The sequence below is a fragment of the Oncorhynchus mykiss genome, chromosome 10 (assembly GCF_013265735.2).
Source record: "Oncorhynchus mykiss isolate Arlee chromosome 10, USDA_OmykA_1.1, whole genome shotgun sequence".
NCBI classification, from domain to species: domain Eukaryota; kingdom Metazoa; phylum Chordata; class Actinopteri; order Salmoniformes; family Salmonidae; genus Oncorhynchus; species Oncorhynchus mykiss.
Window position 1 is genome coordinate 6482676 of NC_048574.1, and position 26404 is coordinate 6509079.

The window sequence follows — 26404 nt, forward strand, 5'->3', positions numbered from 1 at the left end:
CTAATCTGGGTTGGCAGTGTTTTTATGTCAGTCCTCAGACCCGTTCTAATCTGGGTTGTCAGTCCTCAAACCCATTCTAATCTGGGTTGTCAGTCCTCAGACCCGTTCTAATCTGGGTTGGCAGTGTTTTTATGTCAGTCCTCAGACCCGTTCTAATCTGGGTTGGCAGTGTTTTTATGTCAGTCCTCAGACCCGTTCTAATCTGGGTTGTCAGTCCTCAAACCCATTCTAATCTGGGTTGGCATTGTTTTTATGTCAGTCCTCAGACCCGTTCTAATCTGGGTTGTCAGTCCTCAGACCCGTTCTAATCTGGGTTGGCAGTGTTTTTATGTCAGTCCTCAGACCCGTTCTAATCTGGGTTGTCAGTCCTCAGACCCATTCTAATCTGGGTTGGCATTGTTTTTATGTCAGTCCTCAGACCCGTTCTAATCTGGGTTGTCAGTCCTCAAACCCGTTCTAATCTGGGTTGGCAGTCCTCAAACCCATTCTAATCTTTTTGTTTAATTACATTTTTATGTTACCTTTATTTAACTAGGCAAGTCAGTTAAGAACAAATTCTTATTTACAATGACGGCCTACCACTGGGTTGGCAGTGTTTTTTTTAATGTCAGTGACAGGTTGGACACTCATTGACTGAATCAGTAAATTAAGAATGTGGAAGGAATGATATTGAGGAGATGGCACAGGGGGCTGGTGGGTGGCGTCACTTTGTAGTTTCAGATGACGAATTGGATGTGCCAATTACCAACGTGTCACACCAAGGAATGGTCAGAATGTGGGGGAGGGAGAACGGAAAGATGACACAAGCTGTCCAGCACCAGAAGTTGTGCCCGTCGTCCTGTGAACATGTGTTGCAAGGTGAAACAGGTCATTCTGGAAGCTCAATATCGTGTGCCCTCCCTCCCTCCCTCCCTCCCTCCCTCCCTCCCTCCCTCCCTCCCTCCCTCCCTCCCTGCCTGCCTGTCTTCCCTCCCTCCCTCCCTCCCTCCCTCCCTCCCTCCCTCCCTCCCTCCCTCCCTCCCTCCCTGCCTGCCTGCCTGCCTGCCTGCCTGCCTGCCTGCCTGCCTGCCTGCCTGCCTGCCTGCCTGCCTGCCTGCCTGCCTGTCTGCCTGCCTGCCCTGACTGCCTGTCTTCCCTCCCTCCCTCCCTCCCTCCCTCCCTCCCTCCCTCCCTCCCTCCCTCCCTCCCTCCCTCCCTTGCCTGCCTGCCTGCCTGTCTTCCCTCCCTCCCTCCCTCCCTCCCTCCCTCCCTCCCTGCCTGCCTGCCTGCCTGCCTGTCTTCCCTCCCTCCCACCCTCCCTCCCTCCCTCCCTCATGACTCATCTCCCCTCCCCAGGCTGTCTGTCCGTCCGCCATCCACAGTCAACACACAGTAACTCCAAACGTAACGTTACATGACAGATACAGGGATCCATTTTTACAGATAACTTTTAACACATCCGGGGTGGGGGGGTGGGGGGGGGTTGTACAATTTATCTGACTTTTTACAAAATGGTTACCCTTATCTATCTTGACCCTATCTATCTTGTTATGCCTGTACAGTACGTACAGAAGTACATTCACAGGGGTTGACCCTGGGGTTATGTTTACAACCCCCGAGGTCTGTATTTTTCCAATGTTAAAGTTAGATCTGTGGTCTCTTCGTATCCGTCAAACTGAACATATCTCCTGCCCCTTCCTGACGCTGGATGGAGAGATAAAAATATCGAACGCTAAATTAGTTATTTTAAATTCTCACTGTTTCATGGATAGAATGTCATTGAAGATGATCGTCTAACATTGTTCAGTTGTAGTAGTCCCACTGTTGTGTTTGGTGTCGTTGGAGAAGGAGGAAGAAGGTATCTTGACAGCCAGAAGGCAGGACAAAAAAGGCTGGAGTACACACACACACATGCACGCGCACGCGCACACGCGCACGCGCGCACGCACACGCGCACACACACACACACACACACACACACACACACACACACACACACACACACACACACACACACACACACACACGCACACACACACGCACGCACACACACAAGCGCACACACACACACACACACACACAGAGAGAGAGCAGCAGATTGGCTGTGTGGGCGCGGACGTGACAGAGTAAGAAGCCATCTCTTAAGTCCCACTGAGTCTCCCTCTGTGCCAAGGCATCACACTGCCAAAGACCTGCACAGTGCACTGAATCACTGCAATGGCACCCTCGCTCCATCACAAGACTACCATCTCCTCCACTATACCATCTCCTCTACTAGACTACCATCTCCTCCACTAGACAACCATCTCCTCCACTGGACTACCATCTCCTCCATCTCCTCCACTAGACTACCATCTTCTCCACTAGACTACCATCTCCTCTACTAGACTACCATCTCCTCTACTAGACAACCATCTCCTCCACTAGACTACCATCTCCTCTACTAGACTACCATCTCCTCTACTAGACTACCATCTCCTCTACTAGACTACCATCTCCTCCACTAGACTACCATCTCCTCTACTAGACTACCATCTCCTCCACTAGACAACCATCTCCTCCACTAGACTACCATCTCCTCCATCTCCTCCACTAGACTACCATCTCCTCCACTAGACTACCATCTCCTCTACTAGACTACCATCTCCTCCACTAGACAACCATCTCCTCCACTAGACAACCATCTCCTCCACTAGACTACCATCTCCTCCATCTCCTCCACTAGACAACCATCTCCTCCACTAGACTACCATCTCCTCTAATAGACTACCATCTCCTCTACTAGACAACCATCTCCTCCACTAGACAACCATCTCCTCTACTAGACTACCATCTCCTCTACTAGACTACCATCTCCTCTACTAGACAACCATCTCCTCCACTAGACTACCATCTCCTCTACTAGACTACCATCTCCTCCACTAGACTACCATCTCCTCCACTAGACAACCATCTCCTCTACTAGACTACCATCTCCTCTACTAGACAACCATCTCCTCCACTAGACAACCATCTCCTCTACTAGACTACCATCTCCTCTACTAGACTACCATCTCCTCTACTAGACTACCATCTCCTCTACTAGACTACCATCTCCTCTACTAGACTACCATCTCCTCTACTAGACTACCATCTCCTCCACTAGACTACCATCTCCTCTACTAGACTACCATCTCCTCCACTAGACTACCATCTCCTCTACTAGACAACCATCTCCTCCACTAGACTACCATCTCCTCCATCTCCTCCACTAGACTACCATCTCCTCCACTAGACAACCATCTCCTCCACTAGACAACCATCTCCTCTACTAGACTACCATCTCCTCCACTAGACTACCATCTCCTCTACTAGACAACCATCTCCTCCACTAGACTACCATCTCCTCGACTAGACTACCATCTCTTCCATCTCCTCTACTAGACTACCATCTCCTCCACTAGACAACCATCTCCTCCACTAGACTACCATCTCCTCCATCTCCTCCACTAGACAACCATCTCCTCCACTAGACTACCATCTCCTCTACTAGACTACCATCTCCTCTACTAGACAACCATCTCCTCCACTAGACTACCATCTGCTCCACTAGACTACCATCTCCTCTACTAGACTACCATCTCCTCCACTAGACTACCATCTCCTCCACTAGACAACCATCTCCTCCACTAGACTACCATCTCCTCTACTAGACTACCATCTCCTCTACTAGACAACCATCTCCTCCACTAGACTACCATCTGCTCCACTAGACTACCATCTCCTCTACTAGACTACCATCTCCTCCACTAGACAACCATCTCCTCCACTAGACTACCATCTCCTCTACTAGACTACCATCTCCTCCACTAGACAACCATCTCCTCCACTAGACTAGCATCTCCTCTACTAGACAACCATCTCCTCTACTAGACTACCATCTCCTCCACTAGACAACCATCTCCTCCACTAGACAACCATCTCCTCTACTAGACTACCATCTCCTCCACTAGACTACCATCTCCTCCACTAGACTACCATCTCCTCTACTAGACTACCATCACCTCTACTAGACTATCAACTCCTCTACTAGACTACCAACACCTCCACTAGACAACCATCTCCTCCACTAGACAACCATCTCCTCCACTAGACAACCATCTCCTCCACTAGACTACCATCTCCTCCATCTCCTCCACTAGACAACCATCTCCTCCACTAGACTACCATCTCCTCTACTAGACTACCATCTCCTCTACTAGACAACCATCTCCTCCACTAGACTACCATCTCCTCCACTAGACTACCATCTCCTCTACTAGACTACCATCTCCTCCACTAGACTACCATCTCCTCCACTAGACAACCATCTCCTCCACTAGACAACCATCTCCTCCACTAGACAACCATCTCCTCCACTAGACTACCATCTCCTCTACTAGACTACCATCTCCTCCACTAGACAACCATCTCCTCCACTAGACTACCATCTCCTCTACTAGACAACCATCTCCTCTACTAGACTACCATCTCCTCCACTAGACAACCATCTCCTCCACTAGACAACCATCTCCTCTACTAGACTACCATCTCCTCCACTAGACTACCATCTCCTCCACTAGACTACCATCTCCTCTACTAGACTACCATCACCTCTACTAGACTATCAACTCCTCAACTAGACTACAATCTCCTCCACTAGACTACCATCTCCTCCACTAGACTACCATCTCCTCTACTAGACTACCATCTCCTCTACTAGACTACCATCTCCTCCACTAGACAACCATCTCCTCTACTAGACTACCATCTCCTCCACTAGACTACCATCACCTCTACTAGACTACCATCTCCTCTACTAGACTACCATCTCCTCCACTAGACTACCATCACCTCTACTAGACTACCATCACCTCTACTAGACTACCATCTCCTCTACTAGACTACCATCTCCTCTACTAGACTACCATCTCCTCTACTAGACTACCATGTCCTCCACTAGACTACCATCTCTTCCATCTCCTCCACTAGACTACCATCTCCACTACTAGACTACCATCTCCTCCACTAGACTACCATCTCCTCCATCTCCTCCACTAGACTACCATCTCCTCCACTAGACTACCATCTCCTCCACTAGACTACCATCTCCTCTACTAGACTACCATCTCCACTACTAGACTACCATCTCCTCCACTAGACTACCATCTCCTCCATCTCCTCCACTAGACTACCATCTCCTCCACTAGACTACCATCTCCTCCACTAGACTACCATCTCCTCTACTAGACTACCATCTCCTCTACTAGACTATCAACTCCTCTACTAGACTACCATCTCCTCGACTAGACTACCATCTCTTCCATCTCCTCCACTAGACTACCATCTCCACTACTAGACTACCATCTCCTCGACTAGACTACCATCTCCTCCATCTCCTCCACTAGACTACCATCTCCACTACTAGACTACCATCTCCTCGACTAGACTACCATCTCCTCCATCTCCTCCACTAGACTACCATCTCCTCCACTAGACTACCATCTCCTCTACTAGACTACCATCTCCTCTACTAGACAACCATCTCCTCCACTAGACTACCATCTCCTCCACTAGACTACCATCTCCTCTACTAGACTATCAACTCCTCTACTAGACTACCATCTCCTCCACTAGACTACCATCTCCTCTACTAGACTACCATCTCCTCTACTAGACTACCATCTCCTCCACTAGACTACCATCTCCTCTACTAGACTACCATCTCCTCTACTAGACTATCAACTCCTCTACTAGACTACCATCTCCTCTACTAGACTACCATCTCCTCCACTAGACAACCATCTCCTCCACTAGACTACCATCTCCTCCACTAGACTACCATCTCCTCTACTAGACTACCATCTCCTCTACTAGACTACCATCTCCTCCACTAGACAACCATCTCCTCCACTAGACTACCATCTCCTCCACTAGACTACCATCTCCTCTACTAGACTACCATCTCCTCTACTAGACTACCATCTCCTCTACTAGACTATCAACTCCTCTACTAGACTACCATATCCTCAACTAGACTACCATCACCTCTACTAGACAACCATCTCCTCCATCTCCTCCACTAGACTACCATCTCCTCTAATAGACTACCATCTCCACTACTAGACTACCATCTCCTCCACTAGACTACCATCTCCTCCACTAGACTACCATCTCCTCCACTAGACTACCATCTCCTCCACTAGACTACCATCTCCTCTACTAGACTATCAACTCCTCTACTAGACTACCATCTCCTCTACTAGACTACCATCTCCTCTACTAGACTATCAACTCCTCTACTAGACTACCATCTCCTCTACTAGACTACCATCTCCTCCACTAGACAACCATCTCCTCCACTAGACTACCATCTCCTCTACTAGACTACCATCTCCTCTACTAGACTACCATCTCCTCTACTAGACTATCAACTCCTCTACTAGACTACCATATCCTCAACTAGACTACCATCACCTCTACTAGACAACCATCTCCTCCATCTCCTCCACTAGAGTACCATCTCCTCTAATAGACTACCATCTCCACTACTAGACTACCATCTCCTCCACTAGACTACCATCTCCTCCACTAGACTACCATCTCCTCCACTAGACTACCATCTCCTCCACTAGACTACCATCTCCTCTACTAGACTACCATCACCTCTACTAGACTACCATCTCCTCCACTAGACTACCATCTCCTCCACTAGACTACCATCTCCTCCATCTCCTCCACTAGACTACCATCTCCACTACTAGACTACCATCTCCTCGACTAGACTAACATCTCCTCCATCTCCTCCACTAGACTACCATCTCCTCCACTAGACTACCATTTCCTCTACTAGACTACCATCTCCTCCACTAGACTACTGTCTCCTCTACTAGACTACCATCTCCATTACAAGACTACCATCTCCTCCATCTCCTCTACTAGACTACCATCTCCTCTACTAAACTACCATCTCCTCCACTAGACTACCATCTCCTCTACTAGATTACCATCTCCTCTACTAGACTACCATCTCCTCCACTAGACTACCAACTCCTCCACTAGTCTACCATCTCCTCCACTAGACTACCATCTCATCTACTAGACTACCATCTCCTCTACTAGACTACCATCTCCTCTACTAGACTACCATCTCCTCTACTAGACTACCATCTCCTCCATCTCTTCCACTAGACTACCATCTCCACTACTAGACTACCATCTCCACTACTAGACTACCATCTCCACTACTAGACTACCATCTCCTCCACTAGACTACCATCTCCTCCACTAGACTACCATCTCCTCCACTAGACTACCATCTCCTCCACTAGACTACCATCTCCTCTACTAGACTAAAATCTCCTCTACTAGACTACCATCTCCTCCATCTCCTCCACTAGACTACCATCTCCACTACTAGACTACCATCTCCTCGACTAGACTAACATCTCCTCCATCTCCTCCACTAGACTACCATCTCCTCTACTAGACTACCATCTCCTCCACTAGACTACCGTCTCCTCTACTAGACTACCATCTCCATTACAAGACTACCATCTCCTCCATCTCCTCTACTAGACTACCATCTCCTCTACTAAACTACCATCTCCTCCACTAGACTACCATCTCCTCTACTAGATTACCATCTCCTCTACTAGACTACCATCTCCTCTACTAGACTACCATCTCCTCCACTAGACTACCAACTCCTCCACTAGTCTACCATCTCCTCCACTAGACTACCATCTCATCTACTAGACTACCATCTCCTCTACTAGACTACCATCTCCTCTACTAGACTACCATCTCCTCTACTAGACTACCATCTCCTCCATCTCCTCCACTAGACTACCATCTCCACTACTAGACTACCATCTCCACTACTAGACTACCATCTCCACTACTAGACTACCAACTCCTCCACTAGACAACCATCTCCTCCACTAGTCAACCATCTCCTCCACTAGACAACCATCTCCTCCACTAGACTACCATCTCCTCCATCTCCTCCACTAGACAACCATCTCCTCCACTAGACTACCATCTCCTCTACTAGACTACCATCTCCTCTACTAGACAACCATCTCCTCCACTAGACTACCATCTCCTCCACTAGACTACCATCTCCTCTACTAGACTACCATCTCCTCCACTAGACTACCATCTCCTCCACTAGACTACCATCTCCTCCACTAGACTACCATCTCCTCTACTAGACTACCATCACCTCTACTAGGCTATCAACTCCTCAACTAGACTACAATCTCCTCCACTAGACTACCATCTCCTCCACTAGACTACAATCTCCTCTACTAGACTACCATCTCCTCTACTAGACTACCATCTCCTCCACTAGACAACCATCTCCTCTACTAGACTACCATCTCCTCCACTAGACTACCATCACCTCTACTAGACTACCATCTCCTCTACTAGACTACCATCTCCTCCACTAGACTACCATCACCTCTACTAGACTACCATCACCTCTACTAGACTACCATCTCCTCTACTAGACTACCATCTCCTCTACTAGACTACCATCTCCTCCACTAGACTACCATCTCTTCCATCTCCTCCACTAGACTACCATCTCCTCCATCTCCTCCACTAGACTACCATCTCCTCCACTAGACTACCATCTCCTCCACTAGACTACCATCTCCTCTACTAGACTGCCATCTCCACTACTAGACTACCATCTCCTCCACTAGACTACCATCTCCTCCACTAGACTACCATCTCCTCCACTAGACTACCATCTCCTCCACTAGACTACCATCTCCTCTACTAGACTAAAATCTCCTCTACTAGACTACCATCTCCTCCATCTCCTCCACTAGACTACCATCTCCACTACTAGACTACCATCTCCTCGACTAGACTAACATCTCCTCCATCTCCTCCACTAGACTACCATCTCCTCCACTAGACTACCATCTCCTCTACTAGACTACCATCTCCTCCACTAGACTACCGTCTCCTCTACTAGACTACCATCTCCATTACAAGACTACCATCTCCTCCATCTCCTCTACTAGACTACCATCTCCTCTACTAAACTACCATCTCCTCCACTAGACTACCATCTCCTCTACTAGATTACCATCTCCTCTACTAGACTACCATCTCCTCTACTAGACTACCATCTCCTCCACTAGACTACCAACTCCTCCACTAGTCTACCATCTCCTCCACTAGACTACCAACTCCTCCACTAGACAACCATCTCCTCCACTAGACAACCATCTCCTCCACTAGACAACCATCTCCTCCACTAGACTACCATCTCCTCCATCTCCTCCACTAGACAACCATCTCCTCCACTAGACTACCATCTCCTCTACTAGACTACCATCTCCTCTACTAGACAACCATCTCCTCCACTAGACTACCATCTCCTCCACTAGACTACCATCTCCTCTACTAGACTACCATCTCCTCCACTAGACTACCATCTCCTCCACTAGACTACCATCTCCTCCACTAGACTACCATCTCCTCTACTAGACTACCATCACCTCTACTAGACTATCAACTCCTCAACTAGACTACAATCTCCTCCACTAGACTACCATCTCCTCCACTAGACTACCATCTCCTCTACTAGACTACCATCTCCTCTACTAGACTACCATCTCCTCCACTAGACAACCATCTCCTCTACTAGACTACCATCTCCTCCACTAGACTACCATCACCTCTACTAGACTACCATCTCCTCTACTAGACTACCATCTCCTCCACTAGACTACCATCACCTCTACTAGACTACCATCACCTCTACTAGACTACCATCTCCTCTACTAGACTACCATCTCCTCTACTAGACTACCATCTCCTCTACTAGACTACCATCTCCTCCACTAGACTACCATCTCTTCCATCTCCTCCACTAGACTACCATCTCCACTACTAGACTACCATCTCCTCCACTAGACTACCATCTCCTCCATCTCCTCCACTAGACTACCATCTCCTCCACTAGACTACCATCTCCTCCACTAGACTACCATCTCCTCTACTAGACTACCATCTCCACTACTAGACTACCATCTCCTCCACTAGACTACCATCTCCTCCATCTCCTCCACTAGACTACCATCTCCTCCACTAGACTACCATCTCCTCCACTAGACTACCATCTCCTCTACTAGACTACCATCTCCTCTACTAGACTATCAACTCCTCTACTAGACTACCATCTCCTCGACTAGACTACCATCTCTTCCATCTCCTCCACTAGACTACCATCTCCACTACTAGACTACCATCTCCTCGACTAGACTACCATCTCCTCCACTAGACAACCATCTCCTCCACTAGACTACCATGTCCTCCACTAGACTACCATCTCCTCTTCTAGACTACCATCTCCTCTACTAGACTACCATCTCCACTACTAGACTACCATCTCCTCCACTAGACTACCATCTCCTCTACTAGACTACCATCTCCTCTACTAGACTACCATCTCCTCTACTAGACTATCAACTCCTCTACTAGACTACCATATCCTCAACTAGACTACCATCACCTCTACTAGACAACCATCTCCTCCATCTCCTCCACTAGACTACCATCTCCTCTAATAGACTACCATCTCCACTACTAGACTACCATCTCCTCCACTAGACTACCATCTCCTCCACTAGACTACCATCTCCTCCACTAGACTGCAATCTCCTCTACTAGACTACCATCTCATCCACTAGACTATCAACTCCTCTACTAGACTACCATCACCTCTACTAGACTACCATCTCCTCCACTAGACTACCATCTCCTCCACTAGACTACCATCTCCTCCATCTCCTCCACTAGACTACCATCTCCACTACTAGACTACCATCTCCTCGACTAGACTAACATCTCCTCCATCTCCTCCACTAGACTACCATCTCCTCCACTAGACTACCATCTCCTCTACTAGACTACCATCTCCTCCACTAGACTACCGTCTCCTCTACTAGACTACCATCTCCATTACAAGACTACCATCTCCTCCATCTCCTCTACTAGACTACCATCTCCTCTACTAAACTACCATCTCCTCCACTAGACTACCATCTCCTCTACTAGATTACCATCTCCTCTACTAGACTACCATCTCCTCTACTAGACTACCATCTCCTCCACTAGACTACCAACTCCTCCATTAGTCTACCATCTCCTCCACTAGACTACCATCTCATCTACTAGACTACCATCTCCTCTACTAGACTACCATCTCCTCTACTAGACTACCATCTCCTCTACTAGACTACCATCTCCTCCATCTCCTCCACTAGACTACCATCTCCACTACTAGACTACCATCTCCACTACTAGACTACCATCTCCACTACTAGACTACCATCTCCTCCACTAGACTACCATCTCCTCCACTAGACTACCATCTCCTCCACTAGACTACCATCTCCTCCACTAGACTACCATCTCCTCCACTAGACTACCATCTCCTCTACTAGACTAAAATCTCCTCCACTAGACTACCATCTCCTCTACTAGACTACCATCTTCTCCATCTCCTCCACTAGACTACCATCTCCTCTAATAGACTACCATCTCCTCTACTAGACTACCATCTCCTCTACTAGACTACCATCTCCTCCACTAGACTACCATCTCCTCCACTAGACTACCATCTCCTCTACTAGACTAAAATCTCCTCCACTAGACTACCATCTCCTCTACTAGACTACCATCTTCTCCATCTCCTCCACTAGACTACCATCTCCTCCACTAGACTACATTGTCCTCCACTAGACTACCATCTCCTCTACTAGACTACCATCTCCTCTACTAGACTACCATCTCCACTACTAGACTACCATCGCCTCCACTAGACTACCATCTCCTCTACTAGACTACCATCTCCTCTACTAGACTACCATCTCCTCTACTAGACTATCAACTCCTCTACTAGACTACCATATCCTCAACTAGACTACCATCACCACTACTAGACAACCATCTCCTCCATCTCCTCCACTAGACTACCAACTCCTCCACTAGACAACCATCTCCTCCACTAGACAACCATCTCCTCCACTAGACAACCATCTCCTCCACTAGACTACCATCTCCTCCATCTCCTCCACTAGACAACCATCTCCTCCACTAGACTACCATCTCCTCTACTAGACTACCATCTCCTCTACTAGACAACCATCTCCTCCACTAGACTACCATCTCCTCCACTAGACTACCATCTCCTCTACTAGACTACCATCTCCTCCACTAGACTACCATCTCCTCCACTAGACTACCATCTCCTCCACTAGACTACCATCTCCTCTACTAGACTACCATCACCTCTACTAGACTATCAACTCCTCAACTAGACTACAATCTCCTCCACTAGACTACCATCTCCTCCACTAGACTACCATCTCCTCTACTAGACTACCATCTCCTCTACTAGACTACCATCTCCTCCACTAGACAACCATCTCCTCTACTAGACTACCATCTCCTCCACTAGGCTACCATCACCTCTACTAGACTACCATCTCCTCTACTAGACTACCATCTCCTCCACTAGACTACCATCACCTCTACTAGACTACCATCACCTCTACTAGACTACCATCTCCTCTACTAGACTACCATCTCCTCTACTAGACTACCATCTCCTCTACTAGACTACCATCTCCTCCACTAGACTACCATCTCTTCCATCTCCTCCACTAGACTACCATCTCCACTACTAGACTACCATCTCCTCCACTAGACTACCATCTCCTCCATCTCCTCCACTAGACTACCATCTCCTCCACTAGACTACCATCTCCTCCACTAGACTACCATCTCCTCTACTAGACTACCATCTCCACTACTAGACTACCATCTCCTCCACTAGACTACCATCTCCTCCATCTCCTCGACTAGACTACCATCTCCTCCACTAGACAACCATCTCCTCCACTAGACTACCATGTCCTCCACTAGACTACCATCTCCTCTACTAGACTACCATCTCCTCTACTAGACTACCATCTCCACTACTAGACTACCATCTCCTCCACTAGACTACCATCTCCTCTACTAGACTACCATCTCCTCTACTAGACTACCATCTCCTCTACTAGACTATCAACTCCTCTACTAGACTACCATATCCTCAACTAGACTACCATCACCTCTACTAGACAACCATCTCCTCCATCTCCTCCACTAGACTACCATCTCCTCTAATAGACTACCATCTCCACTACTAGACTACCATCTCCTCCACTAGACTACCATCTCCTCCACTAGACTACCATCTCCTCCACTAGACTGCAATCTCCTCTACTAGACTACCATCTCATCCACTAGACTATCAACTCCTCTACTAGACTACCATCACCTCTACTAGACTACCATCTCCTCCACTAGACTACCATCTCCTCCACTAGACTACCATCTCCTCCATCTCCTCCACTAGACTACCATCTCCACTACTAGACTACCATCTCCTCGACTAGACTAACATCTCCTCCATCTCCTCCACTAGACTACCATCTCCTCCACTAGACTACCATCTCCTCTACTAGACTACCATCTCCTCCACTAGACTACCGTCTCCTCTACTAGACTACCATCTCCATTACAAGACTACCATCTCCTCCATCTCCTCTACTAGACTACCATCTCCTCTACTAAACTACCATCTCCTCCACTAGACTACCATCTCCTCTACTAGATTACCATCTCCTCTACTAGACTACCATCTCCTCTACTAGACTACCATCTCCTCCACTAGACTACCAACTCCTCCATTAGTCTACCATCTCCTCCACTAGACTACCATCTCATCTACTAGACTACCATCTCCTCTACTAGACTACCATCTCCTCTACTAGACTACCATCTCCTCTACTAGACTACCATCTCCTCCATCTCCTCCACTAGACTACCATCTCCTCCACTAGACTACCATCTCCTCCACTAGACTACCATCTCCTCCACTAGACTACCATCTCCTCCACTAGACTACCATCTCCTCTACTAGACTAAAATCTCCTCCACTAGACTACCATCTCCTCTACTAGACTACCATCTTCTCCATCTCCTCCACTAGACTACCATCTCCTCTAATAGACTACCATCTCCTCTACTAGACTACCATCTCCTCTACTAGACTACCATCTCCTCCACTAGACTACCATCTCCTCCACTAGACTACCATCTCCTCTACTAGACTAAAATCTCCTCCACTAGACTACCATCTCCTCTACTAGACTACCATCTTCTCCATCTCCTCCACTAGACTACCATCTCCTCCACTAGACTACATTGTCCTCCACTAGACTACCATCTCCTCTACTAGACTACCATCTCCTCTACTAGACTACCATCTCCACTACTAGACTACCATCGCCTCCACTAGACTACCATCTCCTCTACTAGACTACCATCTCCTCTACTAGACTACCATCTCCTCTACTAGACTATCAACTCCTCTACTAGACTACCATATCCTCAACTAGACTACCATCACCACTACTAGACAACCATCTCCTCCATCTCCTCCACTAGACTACCATCTCCTCTAATAGACTACCATCTCCACTACTAGACTACCATCTCCTCCACTATACTACCATCTCCTCCACTAGACTACCATCTCCTCCACTAGACTACCATCTCCTCCACTAGACTGCAATCTCCTCTACTAGACTACCATCTCATCCACTAGACTATCAACTCCTCTACTAGACTACCATCACCTCTACTAGACTACCATCTCCTCCACTAGACTACCATCTCCTCCACTAGACTACCATCTCCTCCATCTCCTCCACTAGACTACCATCTCCACTACTAGACTACCATCTCCTCGACTAGACTAACATCTCCTCCATCTCCTCCACTAGACTACCATCTCCTCCACTAGACTACCATCTCCTCTACTAGACTACCATCTCCTCCACTAGACTACCGTCTCCTCTACTAGACTACCATCTCCATTACAAGACTACCATCTCCTCCACTAGACTACCAACTCCTCCATTAGTCTACCATCTCCTCCACTAGACTACCATCTCATCTACTAGACTACCATCTCCTCTACTAGACTACCATCTCCTCTACTAGACTACCCTCTCCTCTACTAGACTACCATCTCCTCCATCTCCTCCACTAGACTACCATCTCCACTACTAGACTACCATCTCCACTACTAGACTACCATCTCCACTACTAGACTACCATCTCCTCCACTAGACTACCATCTCCTCCACTAGACTACCATCTCCTCCACTAGACTACCATCTCCTCCACTAGACTACCATCTCCTCCACTAGACTACCATCTCCTCTACTAGACTAAAATCTCCTCCATTAGACTACCATCTCCTCTACTAGACTACCATCTTCTCCATCTCCTCCACTAGACTACCATCTCCTCTAATAGACTACCATCTCCTCTACTAGACTACCATCTCCTCTACTAGACTACCATCTCCTCTACTAGACTATCAACTCCTCTAATAGACTACAAACTCCTCCATCTCCTCCACTAGACTACCATCTCCTCTAATAGACTACCATCTCCTCTACTAGACTACCAACTCCTCAACTAGACTACCATCTCCTCTACTAGACTACCATCTCCTCCACTAGACTACCATCTCCTCCACTAGACTACCATCTCCTCTACTAGACTACCATCTCCTCCACTAGACTACCATCTCCTCTACTAGACTACCATCTCCTCCATCTCCTCCACTAGACTACCATCTCCTCTACTAGACTACCATCTCCTCCATCTCCTCCACTAGACTACCAACTCCTCAACTAGACTACCATCTCCTCTACTACACTACCATCTCCTCTACTAGACTACCATCTCCTCTACTAGACTACCATCTCCTCCACTAGACTACCATCTCCTCCACTAGACTACCATCTCCTCTACTAGACTACCATATCCTCCAGTAGACTACCATCTCCTCCACTAGACTACCATCTCCTCCACTAGACTACCATCTCCTTCATCTCCTCCACTAGACTACCATCTCCTCTACTAGATTACCATCTCCTCTACTAGACTACCATCTCCTCTAGTAGACTACCATATCCTCCACTAGACTACCAACTCCTCCACTAGTCTACCATCTCCTCCACTAGACTGCCATCTCCTCCACTAGACTACCATCTCCTTCACTAGACTACCATCTCCTCCACTAGACTACCATCTCCTCCACTATACTACCATCTCCTCTACTAGACTACCATCTCCTCCACTAGACTACCATCTCCTCCACTAGACTACCGTCTCCTCCATCTCCTCCACTAGACTACCGTCTCCTCCATCTCCTCTACTAGACTACCATCTCCTCCACTAGACTACCATCTCCATCATGTATGGAGATGTTAGGGTTGAACCAGGATGTGGACATGAAACTAGGGTTAGGGTGGTGGTTTCAGGGTTAAGGTTAAACCGGGATGTGGACATGAACAGACACTGTTTGGGCGAGGGACTCTAAACTTGCAATGGCTAGCCCCAAGTTTTTTTTCTTGTGCATTTTGGTATTTGCCTCATGACTCATGCATGCTTTGTTGAGTATGAACTTTCTTTTACCCAACCGTGGGACAGACTATGTTTGTTCCCACACTCGGGACTCTGACTCTCTATTGGTTACACAGACTTTTTGCCTCTCATCCTATTCTAACCACCTCTCGCCAGCTTTGTATTCATGCTACCTGATGAAATTGCTGTACAATATGATCTTGTTGCCATCAAATGCACATTCAAATGTTATAAATCACCACTGCAGAGCTCTTCCTCTGCCGTGCCCTGATAGTGTTACTGCTGATGATATCTGGAAATGTGCATGTACACACCACCCCATCTACTGTTGCTAGCCCCAATTCTGACTTGTGCTCTAATATCTGCTTCACTGATTTCTGCTCTCATAAAAGCCTGGGTTTTCTACACGTTAACACTAGAAGCTTATTACCTAAAATGGATCAATTGAAAGTGTGGGTTCACAGCTCCAATCCAGATGTGTTGGTCATTACTGAGACGTGGTTAAGGAAGAGTGTTTTGAATACTGATGTTAGACTTTCTGGTTATAACCTTTTTCGGCAAGACAGATCTTCCAAAGGTGGTGGAGTGGCAATCTTTACCTAGGATCACCTTCAGTGTTCGGTTGTCTCCACCAAGTCTGTCCCCAAACAATTTGATTCACTGGTTTTAAGAAATACACTTTCAAATAGCTCTTTGCTGACTGTTGCTGGCTGTTATCGTCCTCCATCAGCATTGGCCTGTACCGTACCTGCCCTAAGCTCTCTCCTGTACCATACCTGCCCTAAGCTCTCTCCTGTACCATACCTGCCCTAAGCTCTCTCCTGTACCTTACCTGCCCTAAGCTCTCTCCTGTACCGTACCTGCCCTAAGCTCTCTCCTGTACCATACCTGCCCTAAGCTCTCTCCTGTACCCTACCTGCCCTAAGCTCTCTCCTGTACCCTACCTGCCCTAAGCTCTCTCCTGGCCCCTTACACTAAGTCTGAATTTGTCCTGCCAGGTGACCTAAACTATGACATACTTAATAAACCACCTGACCAAGTCCTAAAGTAATGGGACTCCCTAAATCTTTCTCAGATTATTACCAATCCCACAAGGTAAGACTCCAAACACCCAGAAAAGGCTACTCTCCTTTATGTTATCCTCACAAATAATCCTGATATGTATCAGTCTGGTGTTTTCTGTAATAACCTTAGTGATCACTGTTTTACAGCCTGTGTCCGTAATGGCTGCTCGGTGAAATGACCTGTCCTTATTTGTCATAGACGCTTGCTAAAAACTTTAATGAGCCAGCGTTCCTTCGTGACCTGGCCCCTGTAAATTGGTATAGAATCAGCTTGAACCAGGATGTGGACATGAAGCTAGGGTTAGGGTGGAACCAGGATGTGGTCATGAAGTTAGGGTTAGGGTGGAACCAACTAGGGTGGTGGTTAAGGGTTAGGGTGGTTGTTAAGGGTTAGGGTGGAACCAACTAGGGTGGTGGTTAAGGGTTAGGGTGGTGGTTAAGGGTTAGGGTGGAACCAACTAGGGTGGTGGTTAAGGGCTAGGGTGGTGGTTAAGGGCTAGGGTGGAACCAACTAGGGTGGTGGTTAAGGGTTAGGGTGGTGGTTAAGGGTTAGGGTGGAACCAACTAGGGTGGTGGTTAAGGGTTAGGGTGGTGGTTAAGGGCTAGGGTGGTGGTTAAGGGTTAGGGTGGTGGTTAAGGGCTAGGGTGGTGGTTAAGGGTTAGGGTGGTGGTTAAGGGCTAGGGTGGTGGTTAAGGGTTAGGGTGGTGGTTAAGGGCTAGGGTGGTGGTTAAGGGTTAGGGTGGTGGTTAAGGGCTAGGGTTAGGGTGGTGGTTAAGGGTTAGGGTGGTGGTTAAGGGCTAGGGTGGTGGTTAAGGGTTAGGGTGGTGGTTAAGGGCTAGGGTGGTGGTTAAGGGTTAGGGTGGTGGTTAAGGGCTAGGGTGGTGGTTAAGGGTTAGGGTGGTGGTTAAGGGTTAGGGTGGTGGTTAAGGGTTAGGGTGGTGGTTAAGGGTTAGTGTGGTGGTTAAGGGTTAGGGTTAGGGTGGTGGTTAAGGGTTAGGGTTAGGGTGGTGGTTAAGGGTTAGGGTGGTGGTTAAGGGTTAGGGTGGTGGTTAAGGGTTAGGGTGGTGGTTAAGGGTTAGGGTTAGGGTGGTGGTTAAGGGTTAGTGTGGTGGTTAAGGGTAAGGGTGGTGGTTAAGGGTTAGGGTGGTGGTTAAGGGTTAGGGTGGTGGTTAAGGGTTAGTGTGGTGGTTAAGGGTAAGGGTGGTGGTTAAGGGTTAGGGTGGTGGTTAAGGGTTAGGGTGGTGGTTAAGGGTTAGGGTTAGGGTGGTGGTTAAGGGTTAGGGTGGTGGTTAAGGGTTAGGGTGGTGGTTAAGGGTTAGGGTGGTGGTTAAGGGCTAGGGTGGTGGTTAAGGGTTCGGGTGGTAGTTAAGGGTTCGGGTGGTAGTTAAGGGTTAGGGTGGTGGTTAAGGGCTAGGGTGGTGGTTAAGGGTTAGGGTGGTGGTTAAGGGTTAGGGTGGTGGTTAAGGGCTAGGGTGGTGGTTAAGGGTTAGGGTGGTGGTTAAGGGTTAGGGTGGTGGTTAAGGGCTAGGGTGGTGGTTAAGGGTTAGGGTGGTGGTTAAGGGTTAGGGTTAGGGTGGTGGTTAAGGGTTAGGGTGGTGGTTAAGGGTTAGGGTGGTGGTTAAGGGCTAGGGTGGTAGTTAAGGGTTAGGGTGGTGGTTAAGGGTTAGGGTTAGGGTGGTGGTTAAGGGTTAGGGTGGTAGTTAAGGGTTAGGGTGGTGGTTAAGGGTTAGGGTTAGGGTGGTGGTTAAGGGTTAGGGTGGTGGTTAAGGGTTAGGGTGGTGGTTAAGGGTTAGGGTGGTGGTTAAGGGTTAGGGTGGTGGTTAAGGGTTAGGGTGGTGGTTAAGGGTTAGGGTGGTGGTTAAGGGTTAGGGTGGTGGTTAAGGGTTAGGGTGGTAGTTAAGGGTTAGGGTGGTGGTTAAGGGTTAGGGTGGTGGTTAAGGGTTAGGGTGGTGGTTAAGGGTTAGGGTGGTGGTTAAGGGTTAGGGTTAGGGTGGTGGTTAAGGGTTAGGGTGGTGGTTAAGGGCTAGGGTGGTGGTTAAGGGCTAGGATGGTGGTTAAGGGTTAGGGTGGTGGTTAAGGGTTAGGGTGGTGGTTAAGGGTTAGGGTGGTGGTTAAGGGCTAGGGTGGTGGTTAAGGGTTAGGGTGGTGGTTAAGGGCTAGGGTGGTGGTTAAGGGCTAGGATGGTGGTTAAGGGTTAGGGTGGTGGTTAAGGGTTAGGGTGGTAGTTAAGGGTTAGGGGTAGGGTGGTGGTTAAGGGTTAGGGTGGTGGTTAAGGGCTAGGGTGGTGGTTAAGGGCTAGGGTGGTGGTTAAGGGCTAGGGTGGTGGTTAAGGGCTAGGGTGGTGGTTAAGGGCTAGGGTGGTGGTTAAGGGTTACGGTGGTGGTTAAGGGTTAGGGTTAGGGTTGTGGTTAATGGTTAGGGTGGTGGTTAAGGGTTAGGGTGGTGGTTAAGGGTTAGGGTGGTGGTTAAGGGTTAGGGTGGTGGTTAAGGTTTAGGGTGGTGGTTAAGGGTTAGGGTTAGGGTGGTGGTTAAGGGTTAGGGTGGTGGTTAAGGGTTAGGGTTAGGGTGGTGGTTAAGGGTTAGGGTGGTGGTTAAGGGTTAGGGTTAGGGTGGTGGTTAAGGGTTAGGGTGGTGGTTAAGGGATAGGGTGGTGGTTAAGGGTTAGGGTGGTGGTTAAGTGTTATCTCCTCTACTAGACTACAACTCCTCCACTAGACTACCATCTCCTCTACTAGACTACCATCACTTCCACTAGACTACCAACTCCTCTACCTGACTACCTTCTCCTCTCCTAGACTACCATCTCCTCTACTAGACTACCATCTCCTCCACTAGACTACCGTCTCCTCCATCTCCTCCACTAGACTACCATCTCCTCCACTAGACTACCATCTCCTCCACTAGACTACCATCTCCTCCACTATACTACCATCTCCTCTACTAGACTACCATCTCCTCCACTAGACTACCATCTCCTCCACTAGACTACCGTCTCCTCCATCTCCTCCACTAGACTACCAGACTACTCTCTCCTGTACCTTACCTGCCCTAATCTCTCTCCTGTACCGTACCTGCCCTAAGCTCTCTCCTGTACCATACCTGCCCTAAGCTCTCTCCTGTACCCTACCTGCCGTAAGCTCTCTCCTGTACCCTACCTGCCCTAAGCTCTCTCCTGGCCCCTTACACTAAGTCTGAATTTGTCCTGCCAGGTGACCTAAACTGGGACATACTTAATACACCACCTGACCAAGTCCTAAAGTAATGGGACTCCCTAAATCTTTCTCAGATTATTACCAATCCCACAAGGTATGACTCCAAACACCCAGAAAAGGCTACTCTCCTTTATGTTATCCTCACAAATAATCCTGATATGTATCAGTCTGGTGTTTTCTGTAATAACCTTAGTGATCACTGTTTTACAGCCTGTGTTCGTAATGGCTGCTCGGTGAAATGACCTGTCCTTATTTGTCATAGACGCTTGCTAAAAACTTTAATGAGCAAGCGTTCCTTCGTGACCTGGCCCCTGTAAATTGGTATAAAATCAGCTTGAACCAGGATGTGGACATGAAGCTAGGGTAAGGGTGGAACCAGGATGTGGTCATGAAGCTAGGGTTAGGGTTGAACCAGGATGTGGTCATGAAGCTAGGGTTAGGGTTGAACCAGGATGTGGTCATGAAGCTAGGGTTAGGGTTGAACCAGGATGTGGTCATGAAGCTAGGGTTAGGGTGGAACCAGGATGTGGTCATGAAGCTAGGGTTAGGGTTGAACCAGGATGTGGTCATGAAGCTAGGGTTAGGGTGGAACCAGGATGTGGTCATGAAGCTAGGGTTAGGGTGGAACCAGGATGTGGACATGAAGCTAGGGTTAGGGTGGAACCAGGATGTGGTCATGAAGCTAGGGTTAGGGTGGAACCAGGATGTGGACATGAAGCTAGGGTTAGGGTTGAACCAGGATGTGGTCATGAAGCTAGGGTTAGGGTGGAACCAACTAGGGTGGTGGTTAAGGGTTAGGGTGGTGGTTAAGGGCTAGGGTGGTGGTTAAGGGCTAGGGTGGTGGTTAAGGGTTAGGGTTAGGGTGGTGGTTAAGGGTTAGGGTGGTGGTTAAGGGTTAGGGTGGTGGTTAAGGGTTAGGGTTAGGGTGGTGGTTAAGGGTTAGGGTGGTAGTTAAGGGTTAGGGTGGTGGTTAAGGGTTAGGGTTAGGGTGGTGGTTAAGGGTTAGGGTGGTGGTTAAGGGTTAGGGTGGTGGTTAAGGGTTAGGGTGGTGGTTAAGGGTTAGGGTGGTGGTTAAGGGTTAGGGTGGTGGTTAAGGGTTAGGATGGTGGTTAAGTGTTAGGGTGGTGGTTAAGGGTTAGGGTGGTGGTTAAGGGTTAGGGTGGTGGTTAAGGGTTAGGGTGGTGGTTAAGGGTTAGGGTGGTGGTTAAGGGTTAGGGTGGTAGTTAAGGGTTAGGGTGGTGGTTAAGGGTTAGGGTGGTGGTTAAGGGTTAGGGTGGTGGTTAAGGGTTAGGGTGGTGGTTAAGGGTTAGGGTTAGGGTGGTGGTTAAGGGTTAGGGTGGTGGTTAAGGGCTAGGGTGGTGGTTAAGGGCTAGGATGGTGGTTAAGGGTTAGGGTGGTGGTTAAGGGTTAGGGTGGTGGTTAAGGGTTAGGGTGGTGGTTAAGGGCTAGGGTGGTGGTTAAGGGTTAGGGTGGTGGTTAAGGGCTAGGGTGGTGGTTAAGGGCTAGGATGGTGGTTAAGGGTTAGGGTGGTGGTTAAGGGTTAGGGTGGTAGTTAAGGGTTAGGGGTAGGGTGGTGGTTAAGGGTTAGGGTGGTGGTTAAGGGCTAGGGTGGTGGTTAAGGGCTAGGGTGGTGGTTAAGGGCTAGGGTGGTGGTTAAGGGCTAGGGTGGTGGTTAAGGGCTAGGGTGGTGGTTAAGGGTTACGGTGGTGGTTAAGGGTTAGGGTTAGGGTTGTGGTTAATGGTTAGGGTGGTGGTTAAGGGTTAGGGTGGTGGTTAAGGGTTAGGGTGGTGGTTAAGGGTTAGGGTGGTGGTTAAGGTTTAGGGTGGTGGTTAAGGGTTAGGGTTAGGGTGGTGGTTAAGGGTTAGGGTGGTGGTTAAGGGTTAGGGTTAGGGTGGTGGTTAAGGGTTAGGGTGGTGGTTAAGGGTTAGGGTTAGGGTGGTGGTTAAGGGTTAGGGTGGTGGTTAAGGGATAGGGTGGTGGTTAAGGGTTAGGGTGGTGGTTAAGTGTTATCTCCTCTACTAGACTACAACTCCTCCACTAGACTACCATCTCCTCTACTAGACTACCATCACTTCCACTAGACTACCAACTCCTCTACCTGACTACCTTCTCCTCTCCTAGACTACCATCTCCTCTACTAGACTACCATCTCCTCCACTAGACTACCGTCTCCTCCATCTCCTCCACTAGACTACCATCTCCTCCACTAGACTACCATCTCCTCCACTAGACTACCATCTCCTCCACTATACTACCATCTCCTCTACTAGACTACCATCTCCTCCACTAGACTACCATCTCCTCCACTAGACTACCGTCTCCTCCATCTCCTCCACTAGACTACCAGACTACTCTCTCCTGTACCTTACCTGCCCTAAGCTCTCTCCTGTACCATACCTGCCCTAAGCTCTCTCCTGTACCCTACCTGCCGTAAGCTCTCTCCTGTACCCTACCTGCCCTAAGCTCTCTCCTGGCCCCTTACACTAAGTCTGAATTTGTCCTGCCAGGTGACCTAAACTGGGACATACTTAATACACCACCTGACCAAGTCCTAAAGTAATGGGACTCCCTAAATCTTTCTCAGATTATTACCAATCCCACAAGGTATGACTCCAAACACCCAGAAAAGGCTACTCTCCTTTATGTTATCCTCCCAAATAATCCTGATATGTATCAGTCTGGTGTTTTCTGTAATAACCTTAGTGATCACTGTTTTACAGCCTGTGTTCATAATGGCTGCTCGGTGAAATGACCTGTCCTTATTTGTCATAGACGCTTGCTAAAAACTTTAATGAGCAAGCGTTCCTTCGTGACCTGGCCCCTGTAAATTGGTATAAAATCAGCTTGAACCAGGATGTGGACATGAAGCTAGGGTAAGGGTGGAACCAGGATGTGGTCATGAAGCTAGGGTTAGGGTTGAACCAGGATGTGGTCATGAAGCTAGGGTTAGGGTTGAACCAGGATGTGGTCATGAAGCTAGGGTTAGGGTTGAACCAGGATGTGGTCATGAAGCTAGGGTTAGGGTGGAACCAGGATGTGGTCATGAAGCTAGGGTTAGGGTTGAACCAGGATGTGGTCATGAAGCTAGGGTTAGGGTGGAACCAGGATGTGGTCATGAAGCTAGGGTTAGGGTGGAACCAGGATGTGGACATGAAGCTAGGGTTAGGGTGGAACCAGGATGTGGTCATGAAGCTAGGGTTAGGGTGGAACCAGGATGTGGACATGAAGCTAGGGTTAGGGTTGAACCAGGATGTGGTCATGAAGCTAGGGTTAGGGTGGAACCAACTAGGGTGGTGGTTAAGGGTTAGGGTGGTGGTTAAGGGCTAGGGTGGTGGTTAAGGGCTAGGGTGGTGGTTAAGGGTTAGGGTTAGGGTGGTGGTTAAGGGTTAGGGTGGTGGTTAAGGGTTAGGGTGGAACCAACTAGGGTGGTGGTTAAGGGTTAGGGTGGTGGTTAAGGGGTAGGGTGGAACCAACTAGGGTGGGGGTTAAGGGCTAGGGTGGTGGTTAAGGGCTAGGGTGGTGGTTAAGGGTTAGGGTGGTGGTTAAGGGTTAGGGTGGTGGTTAAGGGTTAGGGTGGTGGTTAAGGGTTAGGGTTAGGGTGGTGGTTAAGGGTTAGGGTGGTGGTTAAGGTTTAGGGTTAGGGTGGTGGTTAAGGGCTAGGGTGGTGGTTAAGGGCTAGGGTGGTGGTTAAGGGTTAGGGTTAGGGTGGTGGTTAAGGGTTAGGGTGGTGGTTAAGGGTTAGGGTGGTGGTTAAGGGTTAGGGTGGTGGTTAAGGGCTTGGGTGGTGGTTAAGGGTTAGGGTGGTGGTTAAGGGTTAGGGTGGTGGTTAAGGGTTAGGGTGGTGGTTAAGGGTTAGGGTTAGGGTGGTGGTTAAGGGCTAGGGTGATGGTTAAGGGTTAGTGTGGTGGTTAAGGGTTAGGGTTAGGGTGGTGGTTAAGGGTTAGGGTTAGGGTGGTGGTTAAGGGCTAGGGTTAGGGTGGTGGTTAAGGGTTAGGGTTAGGGTGGTGATTAAGGGCTAGGGTGATGGTTAAGGGTTAGGGTGGTGGTTAAGGGTTAGGGTGGTGGTTAAGGGTTAGGGTGGTGGTTAAGGGTTAGGGTGATGGTTAAGGGTTAGGGTGGTGGTTAAGGGCTAGGGTGGTGGTTAAGGGTTAGGGTGGTGGTTAAGGGTTAGGGTGGTGGTTAAGGGTTAGGGTGGAACCAACTAGGGTGGTGGTTAAGGGCTAGGGTGGTGGTTAAGGGTTAGGGTTAGGGTGGTGGTTAAGGGTTAGGGTGGTGGTTAAGGGTTAGGGTGGTGGTTAAGGGTTAGGGTGGTGGTTAAGGGCTAGGGTGGTGGTTAAGGGTTAGGGTGGTAGTTAAGGGTTAGGGTGGTGGTTAAGGGTTAGGGTTAGGGTGGTGGTTAAGGGTTAGGGTGGTGGTTAAGGGTTAGGGTGGTGGTTAAGGGTTAGGGTTAGGGTGGTGGTTAAGGGTTAGGGTGGTGGTTAAGGGTTAGGGTGGTGGTTAAGGGTTAGGGTGGTGGTTAAGGGTTAGGGTTAGGGTGGTGGTTAAGGGTTAGGGTGGTGGTTAAGGGTTAGGGTGGTGGTTAAGGGTTAGGGTGGTGGTTAAGGGCTAGGGTGGTGGTTAAGGGTTAGGGTGGTAGTTAAGGGTTAGGGTGGTGGTTAAGGGTTAGGGTTAGGGTGGTGGTTAAGGGTTAGGGTGGTGGTTAAGGGTTAGGGTGGTGGTTAAGGGTTAGGGTGGTGGTTAAGGGTTAGGGTTAGGGTGGTGGTTAAGGGTTAGGGTGGTGGTTAAGGGTTAGGGTTAAGGGTTAGGGTGGTGGTTAAGGGTTAGGGTGGTGGTTAAGGGTTAGGGTTAGGGTGGTGGTTAAGGGTTAGGGTTAGGGTGGTGGTTAAGGGTTAGGGTGGTGGTTAAGGGATAGGGTGGTGGTTAAGGGTTAGGGTGGTGGTTAAGGGTCAGGGTGGTGGTTAAGGGTTAGGGTGGTGGTTAAGGGTTAGGGTGGTGGTTAGGGTTAGGGTGGTAGTTAAGGGTTAGGGTGGTGGTTAAGGGTTAGGGTGGTGGTTAAGGTTTAGGGTGGTGGTTAAGGGTTAGGGTGGTGGTTAAGGGTTAGGGTGGTGGTTAAGGGTTAGGGTTAGGGTGGTGGTTAAGGGCTAGGGAGGTGGTTAAGGGTTAGGTTTAGAGTGGTGGTTAAGGGTTAGGGTGGTGGTTAAGGGTTAGGGTTAGGGTGGTGGTTAAGGGTTAGGGTGGTGGTTAAGGGCTAGGGTGGTGGTTAAGGGTTAGGGTGGTGGTTAAGGGTTAGGGTGGTGGTTAAGGGTTAGGGTGGTGGTTAAGGGTTAGGGTTAGGGTGGTGGTTAAGGGTTAGGGTGGTGGTTAAGGGTTAGGGTGGTGGTTAAGGGTTAGGGTTAGGGTGGTGGTTAAGGGTTAGGATGGTGGTTAAGTGTTAGGGTGGTGGTTAAGGGTTAGGGTGGTGGTTAAGTGTTAGGGTGGTGGTTAAGGGTTAGGATGGTGGTTAAGGGTTAGGGTGGTGGTTAAGTGTTAGGGTGGTGGTTAAGGGTTAGGGTGGTGGTTAAGCGTTAGGGTGGTGGTTAATGGTTAGGGTGGTGGTTAAGGGTTAGGG